Raw genomic sequence first — 11,904 nt, 5'->3', positions numbered from 1 at the left:
TTTCATATGTCTATTGGCCATCCATATATCCTCTTTGGAGAAATGTCTATTCAGCTCTGCTGCCCATTTTTTAATCTGATTGTTTGGGAGTTTTGGGGGGGGGGGTTGTTTTTTTTTGTTTTTGTTTTTGGTGTCAAGAACTCATTCACATCTGTCTCTGTTCTGGTCCTAATCTTCCTTTGTAGTTCTATCTTCTACTGATCTCTCACCCTCACTCTGTGCTTCAGAATATCCTAACTATTCTCCATTTTTCAAGCATACCCAGTGTGTTTTTCTCCCCTGTGACTTTGTTCATGCTGCTTCTTCTGCCCTGCCTGTCCTTCCCTGTTCACCCTTTGAGTCTATAATGGCTCCCTCTTCTGTGCCCTTTAACTTTTCTCATAGTACTTATCACATCTTGCCTGTATTATAGTTATTTTCATGCATCTACTAGATTTCAAACTCTCTGGCATCATGTTTTCTTTTCTGAATTATCTCCTCACAAGCTAGCCTAGGTCCTTAAATTGAATACTTGGCTGTCCAAAGTCATGATGAAATATAATAGAAGCAAGTAAAAAGTAAAACAAAGTAAGTCAGAGAAATGTTTTAAAATGTATTTCCAATAATCCTGGAATAAGATAAATGTTTCTTAACCCCCCGCCCCAATAGACATAGCGTGCCAGTGGAGCATATTAAAACAATCCAAGCTGTTTCATTTTGTTGCTGCTGTTGTTTTGAGTGGGAGGAGAGGGAAAGAAGGTTTGCGCAGTAAAAAATCATTATGTAAATCTAATTTTCCTTCACCTTATAAAGCAACAAAGATGGATTGAAGAACAAAAGTTTTTCAGTTATGTTTATGTTTTCAGGGTTATCAGCTGCAGAAAAAAGAGTATATTGTATAGGAGACATTTTAGCAAGTTATACTTTTGTGTTTAATCCTTTGCTTTAAATGATCCATTATTTCAACCTATGTTTCTGTGGAAGTCTGAATGAGACTACTATAACCTTTTAAGTTTTAGAAAAACATTAATATCCAACAAGTTTGCCTTCTAACTGGCAGCAAGTACTAACTTCATTGTTCTATAAAGGGGTCTGGTGGGTTGCGGGATTGGGAGAGGCAGGGAATAAATCTGAAGTTACTCAATCAGGCCAGCTCTACTCAGAGAAGGCATGCAAAGAACTGTGCAAAGGTGTGCTTGGACAAAGGCTGTCCTCAGCCCCTTAGTCAGAGAGTCTCAGTAGTGTCCTTAAGTGGTCCATTAAGCCTGACTCATTCTGTACATAGGAAAGAAAAGCACAGTATACCCAGGAAATGCATAATACAAATGACTTTGCCACCAATTCAAGCAGTGAAATTATTTAACTGGACTGACAGGCATATACAGACTTGATCTATATAAAAATTAATTCTTTAGGCATTTGTTCTTTTATTTATTTTTTCACTTATTTATTCAAGAAACAATTATTTATACTTACTAAGTTCCAAGAACTGTACTGGGCTAGTACTTCTCAAACTGTTTTGAAAAACCAGTTTGGGGTTGGTCGTTTGAATTTCCAATTAGCACAGTTTGATACTTTTGTAAAATATAATAAAAATGCGTTACTAGATAATCACACATTTATGTGTTATGTCAATATAAAGTGATCTAAAATTTTCTAAATTTCTTACTCTAAATTAAATTACTCTAAATTTCTTTACTTATCTGTTTGGGATCAGAAACGGGATTTAGCCTACAGACCACTCACATCACTAACGCTGTTCTAGATATGTGTAATACACCAAGGAACAACAGTCAAAAATTCCTGTCCTCACAATGCTATGTTCCAGCAGAGAGAGACAACAATAAACAATAAGCATAATACATAAGTCAGTTGATGGGATGGTAGAAGAACACAGTGTTATTGAGAGAGAAGATATAACAAGGGAGATTAGAAATGGCCAAAGTGAGGACAGGGTTGGGGCATGGTTTACTCTGAAATAGGATGGTTAGGATGGGCTTCATTAAGAAGGCTTGAAGGTGTGAGCTAGTTAGCTGTGTGAGTCTCTGGAAGAGCATTCCAGGCAGACGGAACAGCCATGGTAAAGGTCGAGAGAGGCATAAGTGAAATACACGAGTAGTAGAAAGAAAGCCTGAGTGATTGGAGCCGAAAAAGCAAGGAAGAGAATGGTAGGAAGTAAGGAGCCAGATGATTCAGGTCTGTATTTCTTAATGTCCTTCTGATTCAGCAGGGCTGGGTGGCTCCTGAGATTCTGTAACACTGATGAGCTTCCAGGTGGTGCCAATATTGTTGATCTGCATTAAATAGTGAGGATGTAAACTCAGTGGAATGGGGAGCCACTGAGCATTTTCAGTAAAGGAATGGCATGACCTGAGTATGTTTTAAAATGATTACTCCAGCTACTGGGTTGAGTATAGACTATAGACATCATCAATGAACGAAATATTCTGTTTACGTTGCATTTTGCAGGCAGCTGAATCATTCTAAAACCTACGACTTTCCTTCATACTTAGCATACCGACCACAGTTCTTATTCTTAGTATCTCAGGACATGATCATTAACGACAATTACCACAGCGGTCTATAATGCAGAGAGACTCTTGGAAACCATTGTGAAATGGACCACCTGCCCTTGAATTAAATGACCCTCAATTATTATGATTTTTAGTTAATGTTCCTGATCATTTTTACTTTTTGTTCTCAACATAAAGCTGATACTGTTTGCTATAATAATGTGCTCACGTTTTGTAACATACTTGCCTTCCCCTTCTTTTTCTTTATTGTGGTCTAAAATACAGGTTTTAAACATTTTTCTGTTTAAAAAAATGGATCTGAGTAGGGTATCTGAGAGAATCCCCTATGAGTAAAAGGGAACTGCCACCTAGATACGAGGTCCCTACTTTCAGCATATGCTAGGTGCCTTACCTCTGTTTTCTTGGTGTCAAGTACACAAGCTTTAGTGTAAATTTGTGACCTACTTGTTCAAGAACTGCCATTGTCTTCCCTGGGTTTCCTGTGATACCTCACCTAAGTGAGGTAGTTCTGCCCTTGGGTATCTTCTCATCTACTGGTAGTACAAATTATTCATATTTCTTTTTATAAGTAAAAAAATCAATGCAATCCCTAAGATTAACTTTAACTGCATCGCATCTTAAAGACGTAGCCTGGTAGACTTTCAGGGGGCTGAGGAACGAACAGTATTGTACCAGCTTCCTGAGGGGGTCAGAGTTGGTAGTGTACAATGTTGGGGTGTAGAGCCCGAGGGAGCATCAGGTGTCAGATTTTGGGGGCCTGTCTACCCCATGATTGCTGAGCAAATCATGCACATTTTCATCCAGTTGCTTCTTTAATGCTATCTACTTCTTTATTTTTCTTTAACTTTCTCGTTGCTCATTACTAAATTTTGTTGATTTGGGCATCAGTTTCAGCTATCAGAAAACAAACTTGGGCTGTATGTTATCTTTGGAACTCTTATTCCTGAGGGTGACGAATGGTTTTCCAACATGTGAGATTTTCAGTGCTAACACTAGGTGAGTCCCAGGCAAACTGGGATAAGTTGATCATCCTATTATAATACTAGAGGTTGAACTCGGTCTGGGAGGGGGACTATTTTTTTTAATTAGAGCACTACACAATCTAAGTCTTAGATTGTGCTATAGAATCACCTCACACTGGCTGCCTGTGTTTGGAAAGAGGTTGCAAGCAGCTTGCCAAATAGCAACCACTGTGATCATAAAGGGCTCAGATGTCACCCAGTTGACAGGGAGAGCATGTTCCTACAACAGAGCCTCAAAGGCTGCATAATCTCTGTTGGGAAAGCACATGGAAACCAAACCCTAGACAGAGGGAAGGCTACTGGGCCTCTCTATCACCCAGTGCCATTAGAGAATGCACACACAGGACTCAAGACTGCTCTTGTGCCCTTGCGTTTGGGTAGTCTCTGGTGCTCTGAATCCTCCTCTTTTCAGCTTGCATTGGGCTGAGACATCTTTCTTCTTGCCTGAATGCCATGGAATTCACCCAAATCAGTGAGACTAATAAAACCTCAGCCTCAGGACTTTTCTCAGTGAGATGCTAAAGTAATCACAGGTGTGGAATTCTTTTCTTTAGCATGGGAAGTGGGAAAAAACACCTCCTCGTCAAGGATCTTTTTAGATCCAGTGGTTCTCAAACTTTAATGGGCATCAGAATCACTGGAAAGCTTGTTAAACACAGCTGGGCCCTTTCTACAGTTCCCAAGTTTGTGTGAAGTGGGAGAGGGGGGGTTTACATTTTTGTCAGTTTCCTAAGTGAGACCATGCTGCTGGTCTGGGAACTACCCTTTGAGAAGCACTGATCTAGACGTCCCCTATTTCTATGCTACATTGAATCAGAAAAAGTGATAGATAGATGGATAGATGATAGATAGATGATTGATAGATGATAGATAGATAGATAGATAGATAGATGAGAGAGAGAGAGAGAGAGAGAGAGAGAGAGAGAGAGAGAGATGACTTTCCATTCATTCATGCAACAAAGACTTATTGAGAGCACCTACTACATGTTAACCACAGGCTGGGAAGTCAAATAAGACACTTAAGAGACTAATGCAATTCTAACATCTTGGTCTTTGCAGCTGTTATTTTCCAAAGCAGATTTGTTAACAATACACTGAATGTCCGTATTTATCTCAAGTGGTCTCATTAAATTCTCAGGAAGTTGTCAAGAACAAATTTACATGTACTTGTAACTTTGCTATAGAAGAGGAGGAGGGGAGTGTTCCAGATTTTTATAAAGTGTCTCAATTTCTAAAATTATTAGGAATTGTTGCTTTTAAAGGATATTTCTATTTTATAAACTCTACTACTTCCACCAGCCTCCCACAAAGCAAAACTGTTCTAAACCCCACCAGATCTGAATATTTGCACATATATTATTTCTAATATGTATGTCATTACCATAATGTTTGTGTCCTGGCTTTTTGCAAAAGAATTTAGTCAAGGCCAAAATAAGGAGTGCACAGTTTAAGGCTTGCGAGCATGAGGGCAAAGGGATGGAAGGAGAAAGAAGAGAGATTCTGTTCTTCTAATTCCATATTTAATTTCTAATTTAGCCCTATTTATCATATACCTTTGCTATTTTGCTTAAAAGACTTTTTTCATTTTTACTAGATCTGGGTTTTGGGTTTGTTTGTCTTTGTTTTGCTTTATTTTGTAATGTTGGAGACTGTGATCAGAGTGCTTGAGATATGAATTGCAGTCATTGCAGTTTACCCCAATGAGTACTCTGTCCAATATTGTGGCTTTCTAAAGGAACATCGTAGGATACCAAGAGGAAAAGATTTGTTTTGGTGCCTTATTTTCTCTGAGATTTGCGGATCTGGATGATAAGGAGGAAGGGAGGCTGTCCACATAGGCTGGCACCGTATCTACTCCTCAGCCAGCTGAGACAGCGAGATTCTGACCCTGTTGCGGAAGTTGAGGCTGGAGAGGAAAGTGCTCACAGCTGTGAAAGTTGGTGGGTAGACGCCATGGAGGTCATTTATCAGCCATCATTCCTGAGACCACATACATACCTCAGGGAAAGCCTTGTGACCGCCTGTTCTTATTCCTGCAACTTATTAAGGCATGTTACAAAGTTGGAGAGTTTTTGGACATTATTTCTGCTTAGATTGTTACTGCAAACATATGAGGAAAGTTCAGCAGGAACTTTTCCGGTACTTTCCTGAGTGCATTAGGTCAAGATGCACTTTTTTCGATGCCGAGTTAGATTCTGGCATTGACCCAGGACATCAGGAGTGCAGCTGTCAAACAACGCAAGGTGGGAGTGTGTGAGTCAAGTTAGGGCACTTGGCTTCCAGAATTGGATGTTGATGGCATGGCTGTATAACATGCCAAGAGTAATTTTATTTTTAAATTCTTTTCTTACTTGATGTATTTAAAACAGCACACATTCTGTAGGCTACCCTGTTAACCTTAGCTGCCTAGTTTGTTTCATTTTAAAGGGTTCTTTTCAACTTAAAATGAAACATATCGTTATATAATGGTAAGAATGGAGTGATTTTTCTGCTTTTTGCCTTTGTTTTCCAAGATTGGGAGTAATAATTTTTTTGAGTTTCTTTCTTTTTTTTTTAATAGATCTTTTTTTAGTAGTTTTGGATTTTCAGAAAATTTAAGCAGAAAGTACAGAGTTTCCATATATTCTTTTACTTCTTCTGCTCCCCCAAAATTTCCATATTATTAATATCTTGCATTAATATGGCTCATTTGTTAAAATGATGAGCCAATATTGACATACTACTGTTAACTAAAGTCCATAATTCACATTAGGGTTCACTGTGTTATATAATTTGTGAGTTTCGACAAATATATAAGATACATATACACCATTGCAATATCAAACAGAATAATTTTATTTGTCTAAAAATCCCCTGCATTCCACCTATTCATCCCTCCTTCCTTCCCACCTTCTCCATAAGCTCCTGGCAGCCACTGTTTTTTTTTGTTTTTGTTTTTTACTGTCTTCAGTATGTGATATTCTGGAAAAGTTTTACCTTTTCCAGAATATCACATAGTTGGAATCAGACAGTATAAAACATTTTCAGATTGGCTTTTTAAATTAGCAATCAATATGCCTTTAAAGTTCCTCTATTTCTTTGCCTGGCTTGATAGTTCATTGCATTTTATTGCTGAAAATAACCCATTATATGGATGTACCACATTTTATTTATCCATTCACCTATTGAAGGACATCTTGGTTGCTTCTCAGTTTTGGCAATTATGAATAAAGCTTCTATAAACATTTTTGTGCAGATTTCTATATGGACATAAGTTTCAGCTCCTTTGAGTAAATACCAAAGAGTGTGTTTGCTAGATAATATGGTAAGAGTATATTTAGCTTTGTAAGAAAGTTCCAAACTATCCTTTAAAGTGGCTGTACCATTTTGTAGTCACAAAACTCATTTAATGAATAAGAGTTTCTGTTGTTCCTCATCCTCACCAGTATTTGGTATTGTCAGTGTTTTGAATTTTTGCCATTTTAATAGGTGTGTAGTGGTATCTCATTGTTGTTTTAATTTGCATTTCCCTGATGACATATGATGTGGAGCATCTTCTCATATGCTTATTTGCCATCTGTATATCTTCTTTGCTGAAGTGTCTGTTCAGATCTTTTTCCCATTTTAAAATTGTGTTAGTTTTCTTATTTGGGGGGTTTAAGAGTTCTTTGCATACGCTGAATACCAGTCCTTTGTTAGATATGTGCTTTGCGAATATTTCCCCTAGTCTGTGCTTGGCTTTTCATTCTCTAAACAGTGTTTTTATACAGCAGTAATAAATTTTTACTTATATCATCAGGGAGAAAAATGTTTTTAAATAAACCTGACCTCCTGGACGTGGTTCCATAGTGTAATGGTTAGCGCATCTGCTTTACACGCAGAAGGTCCTGGGTTTGTGCCCCAGTGGAGCCACAGTCCATGATCTACGGCCATGCCACCCTGAACAAGCCTGATGTCTGGTCTCAGAACCTAAGTAGGGTCGGACCTGGTTAGTACTTGGATGGGAGACCACCTAGGAAAACCAGGTGCTGTAGGCATAAATAATAATAATAATAATAATAAAAACAAACCTGACCTCCATCTTGTCTTATTAGCACCCCCTCCCTATCTGAGAAAGTGAGGAGAGCCTGAGAAGAACAAGGTAATTGTTCGGTAGTTGAACACATGAGAATTGTGATATGAGTGTGTTCCCTAAATTAAATGTAATCGATTTTGAGTGCTTTATGGAGGCAAGACAGACATAGTCCAAAATTAAATAAGTGAGGAAAAAACTTTCTTATATGACTGTGTACAGAACCATGATAAGACTTTTTTTCTCAGTACTCATTTTTTATTTGACTTATTTCCTAGCCACTTATGCTCCTTAATAACTAGAACTCCTAGAATGATTAGGAAAACTCTGGGGTTCTCTGCTTCCAGTAAAAACTATTTAACAAGAGAAAAATTGTTGGTTGAAATTGAAAGAGCGCTGGGAGAGAGGAAATGCATCTTTATTACTCATTCAGCAGATGTTTATTGAGCAGCTACTAAGTGGCAAGTGCTATGTTGGGTCCTGGTGATATACAGTAGAACAAGACCTAGGCTTGCCATTGTGAAGTTTACATTCCAAGAGAAATGGACAGATAAATCTGAAATCAAATCTCCTTTGACCAGGCTATTATTAAGTGAGCACTGGAGTTGTACTACGGCAGGAATACTTTTGTGGTCTCATGGGAGCAAAGAAGTGACAGACAGGCTTACATCGAACCTGAGAACTGAAGGGGGATCAGGAGTTGGCCGGGCAAAGAGTAGAGAAAGGTGTTTACAGCCCTCCACCTGTTCCCTTCCCACACCAGGAAAAGCTCACATATGAGAGGTATTTTTAAAATTCTGAAATGTAACATGCCTTCAAGAAAAAAAAAAAGTTTAAAACAGAAATGGGCAATGTAATGAATTCTTAGAACTACAACTGAGGTCACAAAACAGTACCTGCCAGGACCTCAGGAGTCTTCTATATACTCTTTCTTGATTGTGATTTTCTTCTTCCTTCCTAGAGGTCACCACCTAAGTATGCATTCTAAATATCAGCTTTGTACAACTGGAATCACACAGCATGTGTCCTTTGGTTTCTACCTGTTTCTTCTTTTTGTCCTTAATATTATATTTTTAAGGTTAACATGTTTATTTTTATTGCTATCCAATAGCCCATTTTACGACTATTCTCCGTCGCTGGGCATCTGGTTGAGATCCTTTTGCTCAACCTTCTCATTTTACAGATGAGAAAACTGATTCCCAGTTGGTCAACCCAGAGCCAAGCTCTAACCCAGAGCTGCATTCTAGGGAGAAATCAAGGAAGCGATGCCTCTGGACCAGCTCGCAGGGCCCAGATTATTCTTGATGGTTCTTTGAATGGACGTTTTGACCTCTACCCATATTTTCCTCTTTACTCTACAAAGGAACAGGGAAAAGTAGAAACCTCAAGGGGTTGAACAGTTAGCTTTATGTGCAGCTGTAGAATCTGAAGTCTGTTACATTACACCCAAGTTATCAAATTGTTTTTTCATTGGTCAGAGTTTAGGATTAAAGGGCTCTTTCCTGATTAGTCTCCAAGGCAAGAAGGCAAAATAAGAGACATAAGTCCATGCCTGGACGATTATTGGCATTAGGTTTAGGTGTTTTATTTAGGTCGGACTGCTGTTGGATTTGGATTAAAATTACTTGTGATTTAAAAACGGGGAACAGATAAAATTATTATAAAACTGTTAATATAAAGTTGAGGTAATGGCAGGAGGGAGAAGTTCAAGATTAAAAAGTTGATATTAAATGAGTCTAGTTTTATTCCCAACTAAGAACAATTTGCAGTGACTTCCTGATCCCCTACAAGTCACTGTACTTTATCCTAAACCAGAGCTTTCCTGAGCTCTGACCACACCCTCCAAACCCTTCCACTTCTATATTTTGTCCATCTTTCCAGAGCTTTGCTGGTATTTTAGCCTTTTATTACATTGAACTTCCCTGCTCTGCAATATGCATTCCTAGGTTCCTAAGAATCTTTGTGTGTGTGTGTGTGTGTGTGTGTGTGTGTGTGTGTGTGTAAAGGGGGGAGGGAAGGGAGGAGGGAGAGGGGAGGGGGAGAGGAAGAGAGAGAGAGAGAGATACTCTGGCAGCTTTGAGGGAACTCTGGGTCAGGACTTGTCTTTAAAAAATAAGACTCCAGGATAATGGCTCAATGCATGAGAATAGAGCCTGGCACATGGTAAATGCCTAATAAATGTTTGGCTGCTCCTGTGGCAATTTCTCACTTCTCAAATGAGAATCACTTCCAAAAGTATCTAATTACCAAGTTAACAACTCCTTCCTTTTTTCTGTTCAAATTGTCAGGTCTTATTGAGTGTGCTATGATTTCTACAGATTGTACTTGGGTTTTTCTCAGTGTCCCTACAAGCCTCGAGAGTGTTTCACCTTGAACCTTTACCGCATTTAAGAAAAATAGGACTAATTTGTTGGTATTTCTGTGTCTGACAGTTTGTGCAATGGGAGGGAGTTAAGTTTTATTAATCTACCTAAATTGTATAAGGGATATTTAGAGTTCCCACTGACTCAGATCCCCATTTTCTTTCTACACTGTACAAAAGGGTCTTTTTGGCTGCTTAGCAGTGAGCAATTAGAACAGCCAATCTAATGTAAGGAGGAGGCAAGAGAATTAAAATGTTAAACCAAGCTATGTTCAGAGACTGCAATATGCTGATCAGCCCTGCAGCCAGACCAGGGAAACCTGCAGAACAAAGATTTCTACTGAGATTGCTAACAACCCATTCCCCCATACCATGAAGGAAAACAGAAAAAAAAAAAACAAACAAACCAGAGTCTTTAAGTGGTACCCTACACAAAATAAAATCATCCATTTTCTGTAGCTAAAACCATGGGAAACCTATGGATCACAGGCTAGGAATTGCCAGCAGGCCTTTCACACTACATATTCTTACCTTTTCATGCTACATACTCTTATCCTTCTTCACTGTATGTCCGTAGCTAAGGAAAATGGATAAACAAACTCTTTAAACTATAACTCACAGGAACTAAAGAATAATAAATAAACTGAATTCCCCAAACATTCGGGGTCCTTCTCAGTGTCTATCTCTCTGTCCCTCTCAGTGCCTTTACTCTGTCTCCCTTACTGTCCTCATCTCTCCCTACTGTCTCTGGCCCTCTGCATCTCTCTTAGGTTCTCTTACTCTCCATCTCTGAGAAGAGACCATGCTCTGTCTATGGAGTGTTACCCCTTCTCTAATAAACTTTCCTTTTGACTCTGACCGTGGCGTCTGTTTGAATTCTTTCTTACACTCTGCCAAGAACCCTCTTCTCTCAGAGCAGGGCTTCAGTCCCGGCCCCCGCCCACACCCTCCCCTCCATCTCCCCCCCACTCCACACACACACACACTCAGGGGAATTTGCCCTGTCCTGCATCAAGTCTACCCAGACATTAGACTGTATTTGTCTGACCTAATATACATGAAGACTCAGTGTTCCCAAAGGGACCCTTCCTTTTTAAAGGAAGAAATTAACGATATCTCTTTTCATTAAGTTGGTGCCAGGTATTTTCTCTAAGTAGCCTATTTAAAAGAACACATTCAAACGGACCCAAGAAACAAATGCAAGAGATCTACAAATCTTTTAAGGGATGAGTTTACACACTATCCTAATTTCAAAGGAGACGTTTTTGTGCCAGGACACAATGGTTAGACTCTCCCAATGGACACACACCAACTTTAAATGTCAAACTCTGCATTTGTGCAGAAATCAGATAAGTGCAAAGAGCTCTAGGCTTGTTTCTGTTCTTAACTGATTTGCCTCCAAAGGACAGTTCACATGCTAACTCATTACACATGGTCTGAATGTTTGGGGTATGGGTCAGGGACAGAACATCCAAGCATCCATTCCAAATCTCCAAGGATCAAATTACAAAGTGTTCTTTCTGTTTGTCTGTCACTGCTGTATTTACTCATGCCCAGAGTAGATCAGCTCACAGCATCACACTTGCACTCTGCCTTCTGATTTTCAACTTAAGTTGCTATCTGGGGACCAGGGCTCTTGTCATCTCTTGCAGGCTGCTCATTCTTTACACTAGACTGAATCCTCTTATTCAGTCCATTAATGGAACCCCACTTCATGTAGCACCTTCTGTTTAACACTGTGGGAAGGCACTGGGAAAAAAGTACATCACATTGTTTGTCTCTCCCCTTTGTGCATGGATAGATATTTGTCATCTTCCCTACCATTGGTAAAATGATTCCTGTCTCTACATTTAAGAAAGTATTTTTCAAAACTTGATCGTCAACTCCACTTTAACATTTTACATATTCCTTTGAGTCTATTCACCCCCTAAAAGTGTTTTCCTGTTAAATTTGACA

The 11,904-nt window shown here is 39.0% G+C and overlaps 1 protein-coding gene and 1 pseudogene across 1 annotated transcript in view; both read left to right on the top strand.

Annotated features, from left to right (window-relative positions):
• Positions 1–11,904, top strand: part of MYO3B (myosin IIIB) — a 355,967-nt gene that overhangs the window by 277,112 nt on the left and 66,951 nt on the right. The gene's annotated exons all lie outside the window — the stretch shown is intronic.
• Positions 7,436–7,551, top strand: LOC111739574 (annotated as a pseudogene).

Source organism: Pteropus vampyrus, unplaced genomic scaffold, assembly GCF_000151845.1.
Source record: "Pteropus vampyrus isolate Shadow unplaced genomic scaffold, Pvam_2.0 Scaffold2, whole genome shotgun sequence".
Classification (NCBI taxonomy): domain Eukaryota; kingdom Metazoa; phylum Chordata; class Mammalia; order Chiroptera; family Pteropodidae; genus Pteropus; species Pteropus vampyrus.
This window is presented reverse-complemented; position numbering and strand designations above follow the sequence as displayed.